The sequence below is a fragment of the Colobus angolensis genome, unplaced genomic scaffold, assembly GCF_000951035.1.
Source record: "Colobus angolensis palliatus isolate OR3802 unplaced genomic scaffold, Cang.pa_1.0 Scaffold166, whole genome shotgun sequence".
NCBI classification, from domain to species: Eukaryota; Metazoa; Chordata; class Mammalia; order Primates; family Cercopithecidae; genus Colobus; species Colobus angolensis.
The window spans coordinates 2,631,869-2,643,983 of NW_012114777.1; the positions used below are offsets into that span (position 1 = coordinate 2,631,869).

General features: G+C 35.3%; 1 protein-coding gene across 1 annotated transcript in view; it reads right to left on the minus strand.

Moving 5' to 3' along the window:
* Window positions 1-12,115, minus strand: part of LOC105508712 (lipoxygenase homology domain-containing protein 1-like) — a 272,465-nt gene that overhangs the window by 202,247 nt on the left and 58,103 nt on the right. The gene's annotated exons all lie outside the window — the stretch shown is intronic.

Consider the following 12,115-nt stretch of genomic DNA (forward strand, 5'->3'; position numbering starts at 1 on the left):
GGAGAGAATGGAAAGAGAAAGAGGTAAAGGAATGAGTATGGATTAGTACTTTGAAGATCTGCAAAGAGAAGGAAAACTGTAACTTAAGAGTAGAGTAAGGGTCATATTTAGAACAGGAAAAACAAGCCTGTTGGCAGGTTGAAGGCAAGGGTTAATTAGAATAATCCTGAAGATGCAAGAAAAAATAAGGATGGCTAATGGGACACAATCTTGAGAGATAGAGGAGGATATGATCAAGTCCACAAATAAAGACGTTAGTCTTTCAAAAGAAGATGTCAACAGAGAGAGATTAGAGAAAGACATTTTTTCTTTCATGTTTCAGTTTTGCTAAATATCTGTCATCTGGCTCAGAGCAGACAGCAGCAAACAACCTTAATCTTCCCTCTCCACAAAGGCTTTTGGTTTCTTAAGGAGTAGGCCATGCCATATTCTTTCAGTTGTCTTCCAATAAATAAAAAATGATTGATATCTGAAGCCAATAATATTTTTGTTCTAAAATTTAGCCTGAGAAAATTTAACCCTTCTGAAAATCAACGATATGTTTTCCATAATATATTCTGCACCTGTGTTAGGGTTTTTAGGTCTTTTTTGGCTTTATTTATGTTTATTCATTCATTGATGGAGAAATAAGTTGTTTTCATGTCTTGGTTATTGTGAACGACGCTGCGATGACCACAGGGGTGCAGATATCTCTTCAAGATACTGGTTTTGTTTCCTTCGGATATATACACAGAAGCAGATCATATGGTAGCTCTATTTTTAATTTTATAGGCCTCTCCTTACTGTTTTCCATAATGTCTGTAATGATACATTCCCACAAACAGTATACAAGGGTTCCCTTTTCTCCACATCTTCACCAAAACTTATTATCTCTTATTTTTTTGATGATAGCCATGCTAACAGGTTAAATGTGGTATCTCATTGTGGTTTCAATTTGCATTTCCCTGGTGATCCGTTATTTGGAGCACTTTTTGGTGTACATGTTGGCCATTTCTGTCTTCTTTGGGAAAATGTCTACTGAGGTCTTTTTCCATTTTTAAATTATATTATTTGAGTTTTTCTACTATTAAGCTGAATGAGTTCCCGATATATTTGGGATATTAATCCCTTATCAGATATTTGATTTGCAAATATTTTCTCCCATTCCCATTTCATTTCAGCTCATTGCCTTTTTATTTTGTTGATTGTTTTCATTTCTGTGTAGAAGCGTTTTAGTTTAATACAGCCCATTTGTGTATTTTTGCTTGTGTTGCCTGTGATTCTGGTGTCATAGCCAAAAACATCATTGCCAAAACATAGGGAAAAGTGGGTTTTTCCTATGGTTTCTTTCTCTTCTAAAAGTTTTAAGTATTTAATCATTTCTAATCAATTTTTGTGAAAGGTGTAAGACATTGGTCCAATTTCATCCTTTTGCTCGTGGATATCCAGTTTTCCCAATACCACTTATTGAAAAAGGTAACATTTCCCCATTGTGTATTCTTGGTGCCCTTGTCAAATATTGACAAATATTGTCAAATATTGACAAACAGTTGGCTGTATATGCATGGGTTTATTTCTGGGCTCTTCATTCTGTTCCATTTGTCTTTGTGTCTCTTTTTATGCCAATAAAATAAAAATACTGTTTTAGTTATTATGGTTTTAGAATATAATGTGAAATCAGGTAATGTGATGCATCCAGCTTTGTTCTTTTTTCTCAAGAATGCTTTGACTATTTAGAGTTTTTTGTGGTTTCACATAAAATTTTGGATTGTATTTTATATTTCTGTGAAAAATGCTATTGGAATTGTGATAGGAAGTTCACTGAATCTGTAAACTGCTTTGGGTAATATTTTAATAATTTGGGTACATTTTAATAATATTAATTTTTCTGATCCATGAACATGGAATATCTTTCCATTTAATTGTGCATATTTAATTTCTTTCAACAATGGCTTATTGTTTTAAGTGTAGAGATGTTTCACCTCCTTGGTTAAATTTATTCCTAATTATTTTATTGTTTCAATGGTATTACAAATGGGATTCAGTTTTTTTTCAGATAGTTCATTGTTAATGTATGAAAATGCAACAGATTTTTTAAATGTTGATTTTGTAGCCTGTAACTTTACTGAGTTTGTTTATTCTAACTGCTTTTTGGTGGAATTTTTAGAATTTTCTATGTATATGATTATGTCATCTGCAGACAGATGATTTTATTTCCTTCTCTCTGATTTGGATGCCCTATTTTTTCTCGCCTAATTATTCTAACTAGCACTTCCAGTACTATGCTGAATCGAAGTAGCAAGAGTAGGCACCCCTATCTTTTTCCTGATGTTTGAGAGAAAGCATTCAGTTTTTCACCATTGAGTATAATGTTTGCTGTGGTATTATAATATTTGGTCTTTATTAGGTTGAGATACATTCCTTCTATATTAAATATGCTGAGAGTTTTTATCATAAAACCATATTGAAATTTGTCAAAGGCTTTTTCTGTATCTCTTGAGATGATCATATTATTTTTATCCTTCCTTCTGTTAATATGGTGTTTCACAATTATTGATTTGTACATATTGAACCATCCTTGCACCCCAGGGATAAATCCCACTTGATTATGCTAAATGATACTTTAATCTGCTTTTGAATTGTGTTTGCCAGTATTTTGTTGAGGAGTTTTGCCTCTATGTTCATCAGGAATATTATTCTGTATTTTTTTTTTCTTCTAATATCCTGTCTGGCTTTGGTATCAGGGTAATGCTGGCTTCATAAAATGAGTGAAATTATTCTCTCCACTTGAAATTTTTTAGAAGAGTTTGAGATGGTTTGGCATTAATTCTTCTTTAAATGTTTGGTAGAACTCAGAATGAAGACTAAAGGTCTTGGTTTTTTCCTCGCTGGGAGATTACTGATTCAATCTCCTTACTCATTACTGGTGTATTCAGACTTTCTGTTTCTTCATGTTTCAATATTTTTAGGTTGTATGCTTCTATAAATTTTTCTCTAAGTTATTCAATTTGTTGACACGTAATTGTTCATAGTAGTCTCTTATGATCCTACGTGTTTCTGTGGTATGAGTTGTAATGTCTTCTTTTTCATTGATAATTTTATTTATTTGAGTTCTGTCACTTTTTTTCTTGATTAGTCTAGCTAGAGGCTTGCTAATTTTATCTTTTCCAAAAACTAATTTTTGGTTTTATTGATCTTTTCTACTGTTCTTCTACTCTCTATTTCATTTTTTTCCTACTCTAATCTTTATTGATCTTTATTGTTTCCTTCTTTCTGCTAACTTTGGACTTATTTTGTTCTATTTTTCTAATTCCTCAAAGTGTATAGTTAGCTTGTTTATTTGAGATCTTTATTGTTTTATTAAGTAGCCATTTACAGCTATAAACTTTCCTCTCAGCACTGCTTTTCTATCACATAAGTTTGTTCTATTTTCATTTGTGTTTGTCTCAAGTTATTTTTTGATTTATTCTATGACTCCTTAATTATTGAGGAGTATGTTTAATCTCCATGTATGTGTACATCTCCCAATTTTCTTCCTGTCATTTACTTTGAGTTTTATACTATTGTAGTGAGAAAACATACTTGATGTAATTTCAATCTTCTTGAATTTGTTAAGACTTATTTTGTGTCCTAACATGTGACCTATCCTGGATATTTTATGTGCCCTTGATAATAGTGTGTATTCTGCTGCTGTTGGATGAAATGTTCTGTATATGTCTGTTGGGTTCACTGGGTTTACAGTATTGTTCAAACCCATGGTTTCTTCATCAATTTTCTATCTGGATGATCTATCCATCATTGAGGGTTTAATATCGAAGACTCTTACTATTATAATATTGCTGCTTATTTCTCCTTTCACTTCTATTGTTGTAATTGTACTCACTTTATATATTTAGCTGCTCAGTGTTGGGTACATAAATATTTATAATTGCTCTACCTTCTTGATAAATTGATCCGTTTATCATTAAGTAATAATCTTCTTTGTCTCTTGTGACAGTCTTCGGCTTAAAGTCAATTTGTATGATATAATTATAGTCACCCATGCCAATATTTGATTATCATTTCATGGAAAGTCTTTTCCATCCCTAACTATAGCCTATGTGTGTCTTTAAAGCTAAAGTGAATCCCCTGTAGGCAGCATATTATTGGATCTTGTTTTTGAATCCATTCAAATGTTGCGCATCTTTTCATCAAAGAATTGAATCCATTTATATTTAAAGTAATTATTGATAATTAAAAACATATCCTTGCCATTTGGTTAATTTTCTGATTCTTTATATTTCCTTTACTCTTTTCTTCCTTGCTTACTGTCTTCTTTTGTAATTTATGACTTTTGTGTTTGTATTCTTTAATCTCTGTCTCTTAATCTTTTGTGTATCTACTGCAGGTTTATTCTTTGTGGTTATCATAAGACTTGCAGGCTGGGCGCGGTGGCTCAAGCCTGTAATCCCAGCACTTTGGGAGGCCGAGATGGGTGGATCACGAGGTCAGGAGATCGAGACAATCCTGGTCTACATGGTGAAACCCCATCTCTACTAAAAAATACAAAAAAACAGCCGGGCGAGATGGCAGGTGCCTGTAGTCCTAGCTACTCAGGAGGCTGAGACAGGAGAATGGTGTAAACCCGGGAGGCGGAGCTTGCAGTGAGCCAAGATCACGCCACTGCACTCCAGCCTGGGCGACAGAGCGAGACTCCGTCTCAAAAAAAAAAAAAAAAAGACTTGCATAAAATATCTTACAACCAGATAGTTTAAATTTAATTGTCTATAAAATGACACTTTTAACTCACACCTAATATTTTATGTTATTGATATTACAATTTATATTTTATGTATTCCATATCTAATAGCAAGTTATTGTTGTTATAGTTATTGTTAATACATTTTTAACTTCTCTACTAGAAATGAGTTATGCATCACCATACTAAAAATTTAAATAATTCTGCCTTTGACTATATATGTTTATTTTTATAGCCAGTTTCACACATTCATATAATTTAGGTTGTTAATTAGTGTCCTTTCATTTCAACTTGATGAACTTCCTTTAGCATTTCTTGTAAGGAAGGTAAAGTGATAAACTCCTTCATCACTTTGGGATGGGAAATCTTTATCTCTCCATTTCTGAAGGACAAGTTTGGTGGGTACAGTATTCTTGGTCGACAGTTTTTTTTCTTAGTATTTTGAATATCTGATCCCAGTCTTTCCTGGCCTGCAAGGGTTCTGCTAGAAATCCACTGATAGTCTTGTGGAGGTTCCATTGTATATAATGAATCATTTTTCTTTCATTGCTTTCAAAATTCTCTTTGTCTTTGACTTTTGACAATTTATTTATAATTTGCTTTGTGTTTAACATTTCAGATTCAACACGTCCAGTGACCCTTGGGGTTCACAAATCAGAATGTCTATTTCTCGCCCCAAATTTGCAAGGTTTTCAGTAATCATTTATTTAAGTAGGTTTTTTGTCCCTATCTTTCCTTCTTCTCCTTCTGGAATTTTCATAATGCATGCATTGTTTCACTTGATGGTATCCCATTAACTAATAACCTTTCTTTGCTTTTAAAAATTATTTTGTTTCCTTTTTGCTCCACTGACTGGATATTTTCAAATGACTTATCTTCAAATTCACTGATTCTTTCTTCTTCTTTATTGAGTCAAATGTTGAAGCTCTCTACTGAATTTTTCATTTCATTCATTGTATTCTTCAGCTTTAGAATTTTAATTTTGTTTAATGATTTCTATGTCCTTGTTGAACTTCTATAATAGTTTTGATCATGTGTTGCTTATCTAACTTCATTTAGTTGTCTACCTGTTTTGTTCTTGAAGTTCACTGAACTTGTTTAAATGGATTATTCTCAATTTCTTGATAAACAGTTCCTAGATCTCCATTTCTCTAGGATCAACTATTGGAGCTTTATTAGTTTTCTTTGGTAGTTTCATGTTACCATGATTCTTTGTGATCCTTATAGTCTTGCATTGGTGACTGTGCATTTAAGGAAGCAGTCAAGTCTTCTAGCCTTTACAGGTTCACATTGGCAGGGAAAGACCTCCGCCCATCAGCCCAGTCTGGGGTTTTAGACAGACCAGCTGGTAGCATTCACAGGTAGGTGATGCTTTCTGTCAAGGTCTCCAATTGGGCAAGACATCTGTCCATGCTCTGATGTTGGGTAGAGCTGCAAGCTGGTCTCTGCAACCAGTAGGTCTGCTGACCTGGCTGTGGTCAGGCAGAACTTCTGGTTGGGCTCCTGGCAATGTGGGGCCACTGGTTGGGATCCACAATTGCCTCTGGTTGGGCAGAGTTATAGGCTGCTTTCCCTGGCCAAGCAGTGCTGCTGCTTGGACTTATGATTAGGCAGGGCTATAGGCTGAGTTCCACAATCACTCCTAGTCAGAGACCTAACCAATCTCTCTGGCCAGACGGTGCTCATGGCTGGTCTTCACATTTATGCAGACTGAGCTCTACAGTTGGGATTAGCTGCAGTCTGGGCTCTGCAATTGGGTAGGGTCACAGGCTGTGTCCCACAGTTGAGCAGGGTTATTGGGTGGGTTGCTTGATAATGCAGAGTTGTTGGCTGTGCTCCACAGTCAGTGAGGACCTCTACTGGGCTCTCAGGTTGGGAGAATCTGTAGATTGTGCCCTGCAGTTTGATGGGGTTATAGGCTGCACTCCACAATTAGGTGGGTTTGCTGTCTGGACTCCCTGCTCCATCAGGCTATGCTCTACAATTTAGCAAGACCATAGGCTGGGTTTTATTATCAGGTGGAGCTGTAGGCTAAATTTCACAGCTGAGAGGGGCCATAGACAGGGATTCATGGTAGGCTGGATTGCTAGCCTAGCTCCCTGGTCGGGCAGGGACACAGGCTTGCCCCATAGTTGCGCAAGGTCACTGGCTGTGCTGCCTTCCCTAGTGGAATCACAGGATGGGTTCTATGTCATGGCAGAGTCTTTTTCTGGGCTTGTTGATCAGGCAGGGCTGCAAGATACGCTCCAGAGTCAGGCCGGAACTTTGGCTTGGCTCATTGCTCAGGCAGAGCTGTAGGTTAGGCTCCATGGCTTGGCCTGACCACTAGTTTGGAACCTGAGACAGGCAAAACTGCAAACTGTATTCTCTGGCCAGACAGTACCACTAGTTTTACTCCATGGTTAGGCAGAGACACTGACTAAGCTCTCTGGTTAGTCAGTGATAATGATAACAGCAGGGATGCAGTGCTATCACCAAGTTCTGTGCACTGGTTGCTGTGAACCCTGCCATGCTTCTTTGTTCCTGGCTGATCCCATAGAATCTAGCCCTGCCAATTCCCCCAGTATACCCTGTAGGGCAAAGCAGAAGTGAGTTTCCCATGAAGCACCCCAAAATGTTGGAAAAGCTGGATGTCCATCTAGGACTAGCTTGGTATGATGCCATGCCAGCCTGAGGGAGAGTTGAAGCAGTCAAAGTGTAACTGCTTCTCTTACCCTTTTAATGAGAACTTTTCTCATTTCTGTGGGGTGCATCAACCTCACCCCCAGTTTCTGGGATTTTCACAAAGGCACTCTTCTCTGTAGATAATTGTTGGTTTGTCTTCCTGTGAGGAGTACTGAAGCTGAGCAAATTTTATTCTATTATCTTGCTGATATCATCTGAACTGGGGTTTTATTTCTGCAATTTATTTTCTATTTAAGGGGAGCAACATTATTAACTTTTCTTAATAAGTATTTAGAAGTGAAAATTTGTAGAAGATGTCATTTTAAAAATATTTCAACTTTTGTAACTAAGGAAAAAGCTTAAGTTAAATTGTCCCTAGGATCTGCCATCCACAGGAAAGTCAGTCATGTCAACAGGGAACTGCATAGTGCTGCCACTCCTAAACTTCTGAATGAAGTCAATGTAAAATATCACCAATCTCCAAGTTTTAGGATTCCAAGGAAAAAAAAGGAAAGAATGGAAAAGAAGATAAAGAAGAAAGAGGACAAGAAGGAGGAGAGAAAAGAAAGTCATCCAGAGTTGTGCCAAAATCAAAATGACATGCTAACACCCATCTAGCTAATAATGGCTAATAGTTTGTAGGTCCACATGGATATCTAACCTTTAAACACTGAAAAGACCCAGATAAACATTCTTGATATTACATACTCACTGACTTGCTCTAGCTCAGCCAACCTAGTCTTGTTTTCCTATGTTTCTTCCTCCCACACCAGCCTCCAGACATTTCTACACATACCCCATGACAGAAATAGCCACCCACCAGCCATCTGCCAAGCTGCCTTCCTGCCTTCATTCATCTGAAAAATTATCTTAAACCCCATCCTATCAGGAAGTCTCCAACAATTTGTGGGCAGTATCATAAGAGTCAGCCTAAAGAGCATAATGATAAGAGTGTTTTATACTTTACATAAAGTGCATTGATTCTTAACTCTTTCAATCTGCATAGATATAAAGTATTGTTGCACGCATTTTACAAAGGAGGAAATTAAAGTTTACAAATATTAAGTGCTTTATCCATATTTCCTTATATAGTAAAGGGCAGAGTTGGAGGTCAAATATAGGTCTTCTCTTTGCTGCTGATATAAATTGTTTTTACAAAGGCAAAACTGTATTGTCCATTTCTGTTCTAAGAAGCATAAGGGATATTCAATGATTAGGCAACTGCCCTAGGAGTTCACAATAAATATTAAACTTATTCATCTACAAAATTAATTGCCTTCATACAATAGTAAATCAGAAGCAGAAAACGACTTTCTAGGAGTGAATGGCGTAAGCACTAACTTTTTCCAAGCAACAGAGAATACTACTTAGATTTCAATTTGCAAAAATGCAATAAAAAGCTCAACTAAATCTCTGGGCAGGTTTGTAAGTAAATAATATCCATATAAGATACATGGATGCTTTTATGATTCCCTCAGAGAAGGATCACAAGAAAAATTCAACAATGAACGCCCCCAAGATAAAGCAGCCAATATTAAACAAATTTCAGCCAAGTAATTTTTATTAAATTTTCATGATTTCAACAGATATTCATGAGTGTCTAGTCTATGTCAGGCAATGAACAGATTCAAGGGTTCGCAACTGAACTAGGTCTAGTCCCTGTTTTCTAGAAACTCCTCTCTGCCTACTCTCTCCAACTTTCTGCCATAATGGACATTCTGCTCTTAATTTTGCCTTCATTGTTTTCCTGAGAATGTTTAATTTCCTTCATTTTGGCTCTCAGTGACATTCTAGGTGCAACCATAGAGCTGAATTCTATAGTTTATAAAGGGTATATATCAAAATTGCTACAAAGCCACTGACATCATTTTGCAAGCCCTTTTTGAAACTAGAATCCTCTTCTTTTATGAAGTCCGACAATCAAGTTCCTCTTCAAGGCCTATGATTGGGTCAGGAGAATATTACAGTTACCCTACGTTGTCACCTACCATATGAACCAGTTATATGAAAGGAAATTTTCACTGTTCTGACAATAAGATAGTCAATGTCTCAAGAGCCACTTGGATGGTAGTTCTTCTATTCCAAGGATTTGGTCATATGACATAGCCTCGAATCCAAATTTATATTGGGCCAGTTCTTGTTTATCTTCGGCAAGTTATGGAAATCATGGAAGATTTCATGGAGAAACAGAAACTTGAATTAAAAATAACAAAATATGATCAAGATAGTAAGAGCAGAGCAGGACTTCCGAAATGGCAGACTGAGACCCTCCATAAATCCAGTGCTCCACAAAAGCAATAAAAAAACTATTGAAATGAAATTATGTAGAACTCGGAAAATTAGTCAAAGGATTATAACAAATTGAGGAGCATGTATTCAATGAAAACGATGAACATTGGTAGAAACATAAGGGTTTGTGTATTGTACATTGATCTACTCTCTACCACCCTCCCCAACTCCACAATAGTCTTGAAAACTGGCAACCTTGCAACCATAGTAACTATTAAAACCAACAGTAAGGTGATCTACACCTAAACACAACACAGTAAAATTTTTGAAAGCCAAAAACAAGCAGAGAATCTTGAAAGCAGCAGAAGACAAACAACTTATCATATGTACAGGATCTTTAATAAGATTAACTCCTGACTTCTCATCAGAAATCATAAAGGCCACAAAGAAATGGGATGACATATTCAAAGTACTGAAAGAAGAAAACTGTCAACCAAGACTTGGATATGCAAATTAAGACTTTCCCAGAAAAACAAAAATAGAGAATTCATCACTAGCAGACCTGCCCTACAAGAAATACCAAAGGGAACTCTTCAATCTGATTTGAAAGGACACTAGAAGGTAACTTAAATCCATACCAGCTAGAAAGTTAAAAGATAACTCAAAAAATGGGAGAAAAAATTGTAAAACATATATATGATAACAGATTCATATTCTGAATTTATAAAGAACTCTTAAACTCATTAATAAAAAGACAAATGATCCAATTAAAAATGGGCAAATCGTTGCTTCTCAGCCCTTTGGCTAAGATCAAGTATAAAAATGGGCAAGTGATTTGAATGGATATTTTTCCAGTGAAAACACATCAATGGCCAACAAGCATATGAAAAGGTGCTCAACATCATTAGTCATTAAAGAAATACATATCAAAATCGCAATAAGATACTATTTCACATCCACTAGGATGGTTAGAATCAAAAAACATATAATATCGAAGGTTGATAAGTATGTGGAGAAAGATGAAACCTTGTACATTGCTGGTAGAAGTGTAAAACTGGTGCAGCTACTTTGGAAAACAGTTTGGCAGTTTCTCAAAGAGTTAAATATATGATTCAGAAATTCTACTCCTAGGTATATACCCAAGTTTATGTGTGAAATGATACATACATAGTAAAACAATAACATGTTCACACAAAAACTTGTACATAGATTTTCATAGCTGCATTGTTCACAACAGCTGAAAATGAAAACAACTCAAATCTGTATCAACTGATAAATGGATAAATAAAATGTGGTTCATTCATATAATAGGATATTATTTAACCATAAAGAAGAATAAAGCACTGATGCATGCTGCAACACTGATTAAGCTTTAAAGCATTCTTTACGCTATGTAAAAGAGTGTCAGACACAAATACTCCATATTGCATGATTCCACATATATGAAATGTCTAGAACAGGCAAATGTATAGAGGCAGAAAGTAGATTACTAGTTTCCTAAAGCTGGGAGATAGAAAAATGGAGAGTTTCTGCTAATGGGTACTGGCCTTCTTTTTGGAGTGATGAAAATGTTCTAAAATTAGATTGTGGTGATTGTTTAGTACATTCACAGGGTTGTACACTTTATACACTTTAAATGGGTGAACGTTTTTTACCCTGATTTGATCATTATACAATATATGTATGCATTGGAACATCATACTGTACCCCATAAATATATATAATTACGTATTCAATGTATTGAATTTAAAACAAAACTTAAAAAAACTTTAAAAAATTTAAAAATATTAAAAATGGATGAATGATATGATATGAATGTTAGGGTGAATTACATCGCAAAAAAGCACTTTTAACAAAAAGAAATGAAGACAACTTCCATAGATCCACAGTTATATACTCTAACTTGCACAAAGAAACTGATAAATTGTAATTGAAATTATTAAACATGTTGTATGGCAGAAATAGATAACATGACTTGGGATGTCATAGGGATTTAACAACCATTAAAATTTACCAGTGTTTACTATGTTTTGGGAAGCAATGTGCTATGTAAATCAGATACTTTCACAAAGCAGTTTTTCAAAATGGCTCAAGAGTAATACCATTTCTCAGAGCTTGTCATAGGAAAATAAGTAGCTTTGGTTAAAAAAATAAGAAGAAAGCTAAGGTTAAAAGTATGTTTGTTGCAGCATTATTTATAATACCAAAAACTTGAAAGCCATTTAAATGTCCAACAACACCAAAGTATTCTCTTTATCCATAGCATATTACTTAGTATCTAATCAATAAAAATTTTAAGTGGGAAGACGATGTAGCTCCTTTCATAAGTGGCCATATTACATGTAATACAGGGCGCTACAAAATTGCCTATGTAGTGCAATATTAATAGCAAACATTTATTGAGCATTTCAGATACTACACTGAGGATTAATTAATTTAATCCTCATTCTAACCCTCTGAAGTAAAGATTATTGAGGAAAGTGAGGCCCAGAAAGGTTAAATAAT